We start from the raw sequence: 14,675 nt of genomic DNA, 5'->3' as shown, positions 1-14,675 counted from the left end.
GATATATCAGCAACTTCAAAGAGCTTTGCAGTTGTACATATTGCAGTCCTTGAAACAAGATAAGGTGAGATGTATCCCTAGTTTAGAGAAGTTTAAAGGTGGAAAAATCACACTTCAAAATTAATGAAATACAGAGAGACTGTACTATTTACATATTTTTAAATAACATCTTTGTTTATGTAATGCCAGGTATTTAAAAGTTTTACAGAAGTAATTCCCCCAAACCTGTTATAAATCTGTTCAAGGTTAAACCTCTGATGGCACCTTCCAGAGCACAGTAACTTAAAACTACATTCTTGTCATTCAACCACAGTATCTCTAATGTAGCGTAATCTTTTCTGTTCCTGTTGTTTTCTGTAGTTCTCATCACTTTACAGATGCAACTGAATTATCATTATTATTGTCCTGGGGATTGAACCCAGGGGTACTCTACTGAGCTACATTTACAGCCCTTTTTTTTTTTTTTTTTTTTTTTTATAAGGCAAGTTGTTTATTCTTTAAAAATGCTAGTCTAAATTGTAACTACTAAAGTCTAAGAGGAACTAACACATTTATATATTTTAAAAGTCATCTATATTGACATCAGTTGATCCCAACTTGCAAAAACCTGTGGAAACTAGGAGCAATCTTGTGATCTGGTGGTTGGTTTCTGGAAGTACTCCCATTCTGACACTTACTGCAAACGAAGAACTGCAGGTGGTTCCAGGAGGGACACATGCAGGTACTTTGAAGCCTTATACTTCTCCCTAATTGCTTGCTGAGGTCGATGGAGTATGTCAAGGCACGCTTTGTGTAGTTCACTCAGGCAAGGCACAATTTCACTTAATGGGTAGCCTGTAAATGCAGCAAGGGTTTCTGGCCAAAAGTGCCTGTTCACAATACAGTTTGCCAGGCAGTAAGCTGCTGCAGCTATCAATGAAGGAAAGTATTTCAAAAATGGATCAGCTTCAAGTAGACTCAGTTCTGCTACATACTTGGCCAGGTTTTCAGTTCTGACACACACTCCTTGATGCCGTAAGTACTGAAGGAGAAACTGGTTGGTGGTTGGTACAGTCAGATCAAAGCTAGGACCTTCAGGAGCAGGTGTTCCATCCTTAATAGTTGCCGTTTTGTGTATGTATCATCAGTTATATAGACAAACAGGCCTTTTTGATCTCTTATTTTAGGATAGGCTTTCCCCTGAGAATTTAGGCTTGTGATCCTCCTGTCTCAGCCTCCCAAGTAGCTGGGATTACAAGAATGCACCTCCGTGCTTCGGAGAAATTATTAATTATGTGTAATGCTAATATTTATCTTCACTTATCACTGACACTTTAGAATATAAAATCTGGTAGGAAACATCTTTGCTTTATTTAGTGATATATCTATAGTACATGCAACACTGCCTAGCACATACCAGATATTTAATATATATACATATATATGTTAGAAAATATCAATCTGTAAGTCATTGAAAGACAAAATAGTACTAAATGGTCAGTGTTCATTTAAGATATGACAAAATTTACATTTCTACTGATTCTTATCTGAGATTTTTATGTACATTTTTTCCTATGTAGAAGAGGTTTATATTTTTGTGTATACTATGTGACATTAGACCTGCCAATATAAATCACCGGTTAACATCTAGCAGTTGAATAATCTATCTTTCAGTTTCTAATCTGGAAAGTGAACAATCACACACTAAACTGAACAGTGAAAAACTTAACTAATCAAGAAATGGACTTAACCTTTTTGAACCTCAATTTGCCCACATGTAAAATGGAGATAGTAACAGTTGTATGCACCCCACAGAGTCATTGTTAGGGATAAAAGAGATAACTTACGTAAAGAACTTATGTAAAGAACTGGGTACTCAATAAATATTGTTAACTATTATGTCACAATAGTTTAAAAAGAATGACAGACTCATTACTAGGGTGATTATTTTGGGATTTTATATATATAGAAGAAATGCTGTCATTGTTATGGTATAGTTTTCTAGGTTTATTCAAGTAGAAATATAAGTACTGATTACCCCCTTTTAAAATTCCCTAGCATGGCAATATGTAATGTACATAAATAGTCTATATTTGTGTTTATCTTGGCATCTGAACAAAATTGCAAAAACATACGCACACAAACATCTGTTTTCCCTACCTATAAAATTCAACAGGGTCATTCACCCCCAAGCTAGTGGATAATGATGCTCAAACTGAGAGCAACTGACATCAAGGATAATGTGGGTTCTCGTGCAAGTGTGTGATAAAATTCTGACAAAATATAATCTGAATTGTACAAGAAACAAAATAATTTTTAAACTTTGCATGATGGAAAATATCAATTTAAATTATGCCAATTTATGTAGTCCTTATAGTACTTCTGAGAAGAAGTTGAGATGCAACTTATGATGCTGTCATACAAAAGGTAATAGAATTGTCTTGAGAATTTGCAACTCACAAGAAAGTATTATCTGATTCTGTCACTCTACAATAGATTGGATGACATTTTTTGTGGAAACTCCGCTTAGTCACTATTTTGAAACCTTTGATACCAAAAGACAAAGAGGCACAATTTAACCATTTCATATTTAAGCAAAAAGTTAAATCATACACAAAAGTTGTTCCGTGCTTTCTGAACTACAAAAATGTTAGACCCCTTAGGCACCTAAAATAGTATTTATTATCCTAGTTTAATAAATTTGTCAATCATCAGTCCTTTTAATATTAGATATTACCCATGAGTCGGCTGATATTTTATTGCTTTAAATAAATGTGATGATTTGCTGTATAAAAAGATTGCACAAGCTCTGATTCTCAAATAGTGCCTTAAATAAATGTGACAATTTTCTGTATAAAAAGATTGTATCAGCTATAATTCTTAAATAGTGCTATATTTTAGAAAGAACTTGAAAAGTTGTTGAAAGTTTATTTTTTCAATACAGTCACAACTATAATTTAGATTTAATAGGTGCTGGGTAAAAATTTGGAAAATCTGAATTTTTAATAAGAAAAATCACTAATTATGGGTGTTCTGATGGTAGACCACACTTAAAGCAAGACTGCCTTTATCATTTCATTCAACAATATAACCTTTTATTGATGCCAGAGAACAAGTAGCTACAGTAATGATAAATAGGTGTTTTTTGGATTGTAAATTCACCTGAAATTGGAGTCTGTGGCATAAAGTATCTCTTTATCAAAATAATATTCTACTGAATCTCTGTAAAACAGAAGTTATATTCTTAGGGATAGAAACCTACTTTGAAAAATCATAGGTGATACGGGTTCAGATTGAGGATTACTGCAACAGCAAATGGCCTCAAAAATCTCAGAGGCTTAAAACAACTAAGATTTATTTCCTATTCATGCTGTGTGATCATCATGGGGCTGTTATTATTGCAATCACTCAGGAGCACAGGATGATGGAGAGGTCGCCATTGCACATGGGGTTGAATACCATGTCAGACTCCAGAAAAGGGCTCTGAGGGTCTTTGCATTAGCAAGCACATGCTAGCTTAGACTTTAACAATGAAATGGTTATGACATATTACCAAAGCTAGGCACCAAATCACATCAAAATACAAGAGACAAGCGGGCGTCTTACTATGGGCCTACTGTAGGTGGTGAGGAATATTTGCAAGTAGCAGTGAGGACCTCTACAAGTAACTAGATTCTTTTGAGAACATCTCCTGAGTCCTGATGTCTGATCATCATCAGTGAACCATTATGCTGTTGGCTAAAGACACCTTACGACTAAGGGAAATAGCATGCAAAAAATGCTATTTATTTGCTGACTAGACATCAGCATTCTGTCTATTCTAACAGATGGCAAAACTGTAAAATTTGCTGAAATAGAAGGAGGAAACTTTAGTTATTGAAAGTTGCTCTGCAAAATATTGACAGAGAAATTTGTCCTTTTCACTAATTTTTTCACTAGATGATGATTTATTTTCTGACCTGTGCAGCTTCACTAGTTTTTCAGTAAACAAAATTTATCATCCCAAACTGCCTTTTGAATAGTTTAATTAGAGTTTCTGCCTTACTGTCACTAAATAAGAGAACCTTTAGGAATGGGTAGAGGTCAAGAATTGGCTTTACAACTCAGTTATTTAACACAAAATAATACCAAAATTTTCTCAGTTATTAAAGGACAATGAATTTTTGAAAGCATAATTTTTGCATAAATAAAAATTTTTTCTACAAAAATTTTTAGTGGACTCAACACTTAAATTCTGCAATTATCCTTTATCTCCTATATAAACACTTCGTTCTTCTCAAGAAAAATATGTGGTTTACATAATTTTTTGCTTATAATATCTGCCAAGATGTTGCTTTTGCACTATAAAATAAAAGCACATCACAGCAATGTTCTGCATTTTATCATATATATGTGTGTATCATATATATACACACACATATATATATCATATATTTTATGTATATATATATATATATATATGTGGGGGGGAGAGAGAGAGAGGACAATAGATCAATAGATTTAGCTACTAATTTCTCAAAAGACATTGTAAAATTTGCCAATGGGTACTTTCAAAAATGCTAAACATCACTAATTATCATGCAAATGCAAACCAAAAGCATAACCTCACTCCAGCAAGAGTGGCTATTATCAACAAAACTAAAAATAACAAATGCTGACAAAGACATGAGAAAAAAAAAAAAAGAACACTTGTACAGTGTTGGTGGAAATGTAAATTAGTACAGCTACTATGGAAAACAGCATAGAGGTTCCTCCAATAATTAAAAATAAAGCTGCTGTATGATGCAGCAATCCCACTACTGGGTATAAATTTGAAGAAAATTAAATCAGTATGTTGAAGAGACAGCTGCACTATCATGCTTACTGTAACACTCTTCACAGTACCCAAGCAAAGGAAATAACCTAGTGTCCATCAAACTGTAATGGACAAGGAAAATGTGGTACATACACACAATATAATCCTGTTCAACCGTAACAACCACACAAAATCCTGTCATTTGCAGCAACATGAATGGAAGTAGGATCACTGTTAAGTGAAATAAATCAGGCACAGAAATACAAGTAGTGCATGGAACAGCTCACTCATATGTTGAGTCTATAAAGGTTGATTTTATGGATGCTGAGAGTAGAGTAGTTGTTACCAGGGGCTAAGGACATTATTAAGGATGAAGAATGGGAGAGATGGGGAAAGGTTGATCAGTGGATGTTAAGTTGCAGTTAGACAGGAACAAGAAGCTCTAGTGTACTATTATACAGCAGCGTGACTATAGATGATGTACTGTACATTTCAAAAAGCTAGAAGAAAGGATTTTGAAAATTTTCACCATAAAGAAATAATAAATGAGGAGATTATATGTATTTTACCTGATTTAATAATTTTGCAATGTATATATGTATTGATATATTTATGGTACCTCATTAATATGTACATTTTTAATGCTTTATGTACCTATTAAAATTAAATGCATATATATTATATTTGAATCCATTCAGTTCTTTTAAAAATCAACCTCTATGTAAATAATTATGAAATTAAGAGTTTTCATGTTCAAAAGCTGAAAGTGCTGGCATTGTCTTTGCAAAATAATAATTTTAAAATGCTTAATTTAGAAAAGCATTTCAGTTTCCATTTTTTGAGAATTCATATATTTAAAATATGAAATATAAAGAAGCAATATTAAGAGATCATTTATTTCAATAACATGTCATAAGTTTTGTTAAATGCATGGCACAACATGGGCTAAATTATTTAACAGAAAGTGAAAGTTTGAATGAGATATGATACTAATATTTATGGGTTTGAAAGGATTTTGATGAATTGGTATTTGAACCCTAGGGAAAATGAATAATTTATGAATACACTTTTTTCATGATGGCTAAAGCCCGTCATGCACCCTGATTTGACACAAGAGTATGGTCAGTTCTTCATGGATCAATTAATGAAATTATAATTTAGTCCTTGTAGATACCAAGCACAATAAAATTGATGAATATTCAATCACAATTTATTTGGAATAATAGCGTTGAGTTTCCTTACTGCATGCAACTTCTCATCAAGAGTCCTTGAACAGACTATCTTTTCTCTATTGTAAGTTTTGGACTCCTTTGTCTAGTAGGAGGTAACTATATTTTTGTGGGTTTATCTCTGTGTTTTCTATTCTGTACCACTGATATGCCTATTCTGGTGCTAATACCATGCTATTTTTGTTAATATTGCTCTGTAGTATAGTTTAAGATCTGGTATTGTGATACTTCCTGCTTCACTCTTTCTCAGGATTTTTTTTGACAATTCAAAGTCTCTTATTCTTCCAGATGAAGTTCAGGGTGGATTTCTCTACTTCTATGAGGAATGTCACTGGAATTTTAATTGGAATTACATTGAATCTGTATAAAGCCTTTGGTAGAGTGGCCATTTTGATAATATTAATTCTGCCTATCCAAGAACATGGGAGATATTTCCATCTTCTAAGGTTTTCTTCCATTTCTTTCTTTAGTGTTCTGTAGTTTTGATTGTAGAGATCTTTCACCTCTTTTGTTAGATTGATTCCCAAGTATTTTATTTATTTTATTTTTGAGGTTATTGTGAATGGGGTAGTTTTCCTAATTTCTCTTTCAGAGGATTCATCACTTGTGAATAGAAATGCATTAGATTTATGCATATTGATTTTATATCCTGCTACTTTGCTGAATTCAATTATTAGTCATAGAAGTTTTCTGGTGGAGTGTTTTGGATCCTCTAAAAAGAGAATCATGTTGTTGGCAAATAGTGATAGCTTGAGTTCTTCATTTCCTATTTTTATCCCTTAATTTCTTGGGTCTGTCTAATTGCTCTGGCTAGTGTTTTCAGGACTGTGTTGGATAGAAGTGGTGAAAGAGGGCATCCCTGTCTTGTTCCACTTTTTAGAGGGAATACTTTCAGTTTTCCTCTATTAAGAATGATATTGGCCGTGGGCTTAGCATAGATAGCCTTTACAATGTTGAGGTATGTTCCTCCCATCCCTATTTTTTCTAGTGTGTTAAGCATGAAGTGGTGATATATTTTATCAAATGCTTTCTCAGCACCAATTGAAATAATCATGTGATTCTTAACTTTAAGTCTATTGATGTGGTGAATTACATTTATTGATTTCCAGATGTTGAACTAACCTTGCATCCCTGGGATAAACTCCACTTGATCATGGTGCATTATATTTTTAATAGTTTTTGTATGCAATTTGCCAGAATTTTGTTAAGGATTTTTGCATCTATGTTCATCTGGGATATTGGTCTAAAGTTTTCTTTTCTTGATGAGTCTTTGTCTGGTTTTGGTATCAGAGTGATACTAGCTTCATAGAATGATTTTCAATGGGTTCCCTCTTTTTCTATTTCCTGGAATACTTTGAGGAGTATTGATATTAGTTCTTCTGTAAAGGTCTTGTAGAATTAGACTGAGAATCTATCTGGTCCTGGGCTTTTCTTGGTTGGTAGGTTTTTGATGGCTTCTTCTACTTCAGTGCTTGAAATTGATCTGTTTAAATTGTGTACATCTTTCTGATTCAGTTTGGGAGGATCATATGTCTCTAAAATTTTGTCAATGCCTTTTATATTTTCTATTTTGTTGGAGTATAGATTTTCAAAGGAGCTTCAAATTATGTTATGTATTTCGAAGGTGTCTCTTGTGGTCTTTCCTTTTCATCACGAATTCTAGTAATTTGAGTTTTCTCTCTCCTTCTCTTCATTAGTGTGGCTAAGGGTTTATCAATTTTGCTTACTTTTTCAAAGAACCAACTTTTTGTTTTGTCAACTTTTTGAATTGTTTCTCTTGTTTCAATTTCCTTGATTTCAGCTCTGATTTTAATTATTTCCTGTCTTCTACTACTTTTGGTATTAATCTGTTCTTCTTTTTCTAGGTTTTGAGATGTAATGTTAGGTCATTTAGTTGTTGACTTTTTATTTTTTATTTATTTATTTTTTAATGTACGAGCTCAATGCAATGAACTTTCCTCTTAGTGCTGCTTTCAGAGTGTCCCAGAGATTTTGATATGTAGTATCATCATTCTCATTTACCTCTAAGAATTATTCTTCCTCCCTGTTGTCTTCATTATCATTGCATCATTCAATAGCATATTATTTAGAAATTACAAAACTTTACACAAAAAATACAAAGAACCCAATCAATAAATGGGCTAAGGAACTGGACAGACACTTTATGAAGAAGATATACAGGCAGTTAATAAATACATGAAAAAGTGTTCAACATCTCTAATAATTAGAAAAATGCAAATTAAAACAACTCTTAAGATTTCATCTTACTCCAATTAGAATGGCTACTATCAAGAACACAGTAATAATAGGTGTTGGTGTGGATGTGGGGGAAAAGGCACACTTTTACATTGCTGGTGCAGTTGCAAATTGGTGCAATCACTCTGGAAAGCAGTATGGAGCCTCCTCAGAAAACTTGAAATGAACCCACCTTTTGACTCAGTTATCACACTTCTCAGTTTATACCCAAAAGGCTTAAAATTAGCATACTACAGTAACACAACCACATCAATGTTTATAGCAGCTCAATTCACAATAGCTAGATTGTGGAACCAACCTAGATGCCCTTCAGTAGATGAATAAATAAACTGTGGTATATATAAACAATGGACTATTATTCAGTCATAAAGAAAAATAATATTATGGCATTTGCAGATAAATGGATGAAATTGGAGAATATCTTGCTAAGTGAAATAAGCCAATCCCAAAAAACCAAAGGCCTAATGTTTTCTCTGATAAATGGAGGATGATATATAATTGGGGTGAATGGGTAGGGGCTGAGAGAAGAATGGAGGAACTTTAGATTATGTAGGGGGAAATGAGAGGGAGGAGGGGGTGGAGGTATGAAAGATGGTGGAATGAGACACACATCATTACCCTATGTATATGTATGATTACACAAATGGTATGAATCTACATCATGTACAACCATAGAAATGAAAAATTGTACCCCATTCATGTCCAATGAATCAAAATGCAGTCTGTATAAACAAAAATAAATAAATAAATAAAATAAATTTAAAAAATAAAAAACAAAGAGTCCTTGAGGACCTTCCAGCTTCTCCATTTCTCTGAGTCTCAGAGCCAATTCTTTATACTTGGGATTTTCTATTATAGCAGCACACCACTTTTGATAACAAAACCAGTGACAATGATTTATAAAGAAAATTATGATGAAGTAAAAAATTTACTATATCACAGTTTTGAAACTAGGAAATTCAAGTGCATACACCAGAAATAGCTTATTTCTATTTCACAGTGACCATTAAGAAGTTTAAATATGCAGAATTTTTTTAGTGTGAAAGGGTGAGTTGAAGTGTTCTTATGTCTACTTTGTTTAACAAGTGATAAAAGAACCAATTTGTATAAAGTATTAGAGTATAAAAATTATGCATTACCTATAATCTTGGGTATACTATTTAAAACTGTTAAAGAACATAAAGGAAATAAGATAAGAGAGGAAAACCTAAGGAAAATTTAATGCAAAAGACAGTAAAATGATAAAATGGAATATGAAACACATCAAACAGCAAAAAAAAAAAAAGATGTTAACTTCAAACACAAATACACTATCAACAAAAAGTGCAAGTGAACTAAACATTTCAATTAAAAAATAAAGATTTTCACATTAAAATGGCTCACTGATATTCTACTTACTGGAAAAACATCTTGAATACAAAATGCAGGAATACTAACAGTAAATTTTTGAAAAGTCTCCAACCAAAAAGATGACAAGTATACTAATATAAGGTAAAAACAGACTTTACACAAAACAGGTAATAGAAAAGGGTATTCGATTGTGGCAAGGGTGTCTTACAATTGTATGTATCTAATAACATAGTTTTAAAAATACAATGCAAACAGGTTACAAGGAGAAGAATCCACAGTCATATTGTAAACAACACATTTTTTTTTCTGAAATTGAGGAAGCAAAGAGAAAGAATTTACTAAAGCTCCAAAACTTTCAGAAAAAAAGTTAATCAAGGTGACCTAAGAGACATGTGGAGTCATTACACCAGGAGACTGTAGAATTCACAATATTTTCAAAAGCCCTTGAATACTTACTAAAAAATGACCAAATACTATGTTAGAATATAAGCCCAAAGGGATTTTAAATGAAATCATATGGAGTATGTTATCTTACCATAGTGTAATTAAGTTTGAAAGTAGAAACAAAAAGATAACTTTAAAGTGTTCAAAGTTGTAAATTAAGTTGTGAACTTTAAAATAAAAAGCTGTATGTCAACAAGGAAATTACAATAGAAGATAGAAAGATTATTGCTTTCATTTTATTTTCCTCTTCAGAATTAAATGCTGATGAGGAGAATAAAAGAAAAATTCTGGCCAATCTCTCTCAAAATTATAGAATCAAAAAAGAATGAACTTTAAAATTGGCAAATTAGCAATAGAAAAGGCAATGAATCACTGCCTATTTGAGATTATTCTCACAATAGGAATGTAGGAAAGACTTGAAAAATCCATCAATATTATTCACCATATCAACAGGAGGAAAAGATCATGCCATGAACTCAATAAATGCAAACAAGTTATTTGAAAAAAATCCAATATCCTTTCATGATAAAAATGCTGATAATTAAAGCATGCTATAAATGAAGCGAAAACACTATAATCTCACAGAAGTACCAAGTTATGTGCCTCCAAAAATCTAAATGCAAATGCCATATATAATGTTGAAAACATTCCCGCTGAAATTGGGAAGGAGATAAGAGTGATTTCTCTCATCAAACAGAATTATTAATAATGGGAAAAATTAAAACCATGTGCCAGTTGATAAAGGGCAATGAGAACATTCCTACTGAGATAAATAACCTAATATGAGTAAACATCAGATAAACAACAACATGCAGGACTTCTGCAACAGAAGTGCCTTATCAAGTTAAAAAAAAAATGTCTGGGTCAAAAGAACCATGGAAAACTGAAGAACTGGTCACATTGGAGAGTGATTAAAGAAACAGAACAACTACAACTAATTTGTAATTCTAAACTAGGATTTTTTCAAGAAAAGTTATTGGGATATTTGATGAAACCTGAATGTAGTGAGTTTTAGATGTTGGTAATATATCAATTTTAACTTCCTGTTTGTGATGTTGTAATATGTTTATTTATGAGAATGTCTGTGGTTTCAATAAAGTTTTTTAGGTTGATAGGCAGGCCTTCAGCTCTACAATTTAATTTCAAACATCTAAGTATGGGGGATACTCATTTGCTTTACCTATGCAAATTAAAAAAAAATGGAGATTGTTTTTTAAAAATCCTATTTATAGGGGAGACCATCAATATTAAGATGATTTTATCTTTTCAGACATTTAAATAACTTATTAATTTCAAATCTGGCTCCTTCAAAAGAAATCAGCATTTACATTGATAATAATTTCCAGCATTATAATTGAGTTAAATCACTCGGTATTTCATAATCAACTTTTTCAGGCATAAATAAAAGAATGGGCATTTACTTTTTAATTGCATGCCTTATTTTTAATACTAAGCAGGAATTTTTAAATATATATATATGTTTTTGGGCTTTTGCTTCCTACTGTAAAGACTGATTACCAATTTGTATACCCTTTCTAAATCAAAACATAACTGGATTGATATAGTAATAAAACCAGATGTTAATATAGTAATAAAATCAGATATAATATAAAATAAAAGCAAGACCTGAAAGATTATATTGTTTATGGTTAGTAAACTCTGCTCTTAAAATTGCATGTTTAATTGTAACTGTGTATTTTAAGGGGGGTACATTTGGTATTTTGACTTATGTTTTCATCAGGATGGATTTTAATTTAGGTTTTTATTGCTAAAATTGAGGAAAAATTTGGTGGACCACACTGTAATTTACTTAAATAGATTTTTTTTTTCTGGTAAGAGAATGATAATGTTTATCAGTGTTTATCAGACATTAAAATTTCACAAAGCAATGTACTAAGAATATTTTCTCAAATGGTAATTAAGCTATGTATTTATTCTATTATAAATAAGATTTTCTTAATAAAATTGTGCATGTACAGTGGAAAATGGAAGTTGGCTATTCACTGAAATAATAATGCTATTAAAATTAAGAATCTTAGACAATTGGACTTCGAATGATCAGTTGGATCAGTATTGTTATAGTTATAATTACTTTGACAAAATATCATTTCCCTTTCTAATATGCACTTTGTATGAATGACATGACTTATGATTATCATGAAATTGTTTTGGTTATTTTAACAATCACTGCATAAATTTCCCATTTAATAAGGAATGGATTGCCATTAATTCATTAAGAATGTGTTTATCAAATGCCTACTATTTCCTATCTACAGTGCACTTACGTTGTTTAAAGTGAGATAAAGATGATATTAAGATGATTGTAGAAAAATATTAGCATCGTTTTATAATTTAAAAAATCCTTTTCTTCTCTAAAAGACCTAAAAACTAAGTGATTTAATTTTAACTTAAAGTAATTAAATATCTATTGTTTATTATCTACAGTTCTTTACCAATGAATAATATATAAAAATAGACCCGCATAGCAGTACACTCATAGAGTATAATAAAATAAGAGAAACAGCATAATATTAGCACAATTTACATGTGAAAATTTTTATGAGTTGGGCAAGCCAATTAGTACAAGTTCTGAAAGGGAGAGATCATAAAGGAAATAAATGACTTTGAATAAATTTCCAGTTCAGGAGACTAGGAGACTTACTAGGACTTATTTTTTTTTTTAATCTCTAAACTACTTTTTTAACCCATTCCATGAAATTTGTTGTAGGGTTTTTATATCCTAATAATATTTTTTTAAATATTTGAAATTGTCTATTTATGGGTTAGTTGATACATTTTCCTTTTCTATAATAATTGAATAATTCCTTTTTAAATAAATATATTAACTAAAATTAAATTAAAAGAAATGTTTTAAATACAAAATACAATTTTTCAATAGAACCAAATATCTCACAAAAGTGCTACATATGATCATGCATGACACCAAGATTATAGTACCAGAATTAAAAAAAATATGAGTATCAGAAAAATTATACCAATTAAGATTTGATGGTGGAGTAACCTGTAAAAGAAGAAAGAGCATTCCAGTGTGAAGGTACCTCAAGCACAAAGACCTTGTGGTAGGTGTAGGAACAGTACTTAAATGGATAAAAGATAAATGTAGTTGAAGAAAAGTTATAGAGTAGAGTGAAATATAAATTTCAACATAAAGAGGGTGAGGGTAGATTTTTCAGGACCATTAGGCCATATGAAAAATTTTGCTGTCATGAGGGCAGTGGAAATACTATAAGCATGTTAGGCTGGGAGGTGACATGCAGATTTAGTCTTTGAAAGAGTGCCTGCTCTAAATGTAAAAATTACTGGCAAGAAACCAGAATGAATATATTAAAAGTGATACTCATTTAAGTTACACAACTAATGCTTTTTTATGTTTTATAAATGGTAGAGGCCAAGGAGCAAAACTGAACTTCCACTTGCCAGTTAACTAATTAGAGCATCTTGCTGTTCGCTGACTTTTTCCTGGTCAAATACTCACTTTTTAGCTTTCTCCATTTTCGGCTCTGCTCTAAAAGATTCTGGTTTCCACCACCCACAGTGCTCTCGGAGTTCCTACTGGACTCTGGCAGCATGGTTTTTCTCATAGATTCCTGGCCTAGAATCTACTGAGGTAAAAATGGTTCTAATATGCGGTAACCCACTTGCCCAACTCTGGCTAGGAAACTGTTTTTGTGAACACTGTGGACAGCAGTGATTTGACTCATGGTCTGACTCTCTCATGGCTGCATTGCCCTGGGTATTGCCTGTGCAAAGGTGTAGGTCAAGATGGTCCAGTTGCTATGTGACACCAGCCTAGGGATGCTAAGTACAAAGGCAAACAGCAGTTATCAGTGGGAAGCCTTGAGTTCAGATACCAAATCCAAGGGATAGAGAATTCTGAGCCAAACAAAATGACCCTGATATTTCACCAGTCCTGCTGTCCAGATTGCCTGCTTTGCTGAAACTTTCTTACAAATAACTTTTGGATGAAAACCTATGTAATGAACATGCTGAGCTAGCTCTGGGTCAGTCAAACTCCATCAGAGTTTGGCTGCCCACTTGGCCCCACCTTTTTCTCTCTGTATGTGTCTGTCTGTCTTTTCTTCATCTCCCATTGCTCCAGCTCCACTGGTTTCTTTCCCTGAATTAACCACTGGGGCTCAGAGAGAGATGAGAGGTCTATAACAGAAAATAAAATATTCCTGCTCTGATTTTGTAAACTTTTGATCCATGGAGATTCTTACCATCAGTGTGTTCCATTCCTCAAGAAGCCCCTCCACATGTCTCTACCACCATTGTTACTTGGAAATCAAAAAGCATTTGCATCCTCTACAGAACACACATAGCTCATAGGAGGCCCTTTACGCCAGCTCAGATTCATTTATGCGGTCACTGCCTTCACTCATATCTGCCATCCTATGGCACAAGAACAAATGGGCATTCCTTCTGGATTCTCTACAGAGAATTGGGTCACTAGTTCCAATGTGTTCATGTTCCTCTTACATTTGGGTAAGTTTCTACTGCATGCACAGAAATACCACCATATTTACCAAAGCCAAAAGTATGCACATATACCCTTTAATTTCCTTCCAGGGAGACCCAGAACTAAGGACATTTTAGAATTA

The 14,675-nt window shown here is 32.6% G+C and overlaps 1 pseudogene; it reads right to left on the bottom strand.

Annotated features, from left to right (window-relative positions):
- Positions 1 to 673: 673 nt before the first annotated feature.
- On the bottom strand, positions 674 to 13,566 carry LOC124979497 (cyclin-A1-like; annotated as a pseudogene).
- Between the last annotated feature and the right edge of the window lie 1,109 nt (positions 13,567 to 14,675).

The sequence above is a fragment of the Sciurus carolinensis genome, chromosome 3, assembly GCF_902686445.1.
Source record: "Sciurus carolinensis chromosome 3, mSciCar1.2, whole genome shotgun sequence".
NCBI lineage: Eukaryota > Metazoa > Chordata > Mammalia > Rodentia > Sciuridae > Sciurus > Sciurus carolinensis.
The sequence above is the reverse complement of the archived record's forward strand: the minus strand, read 5'-3'. Positions and strand labels throughout refer to the sequence as shown.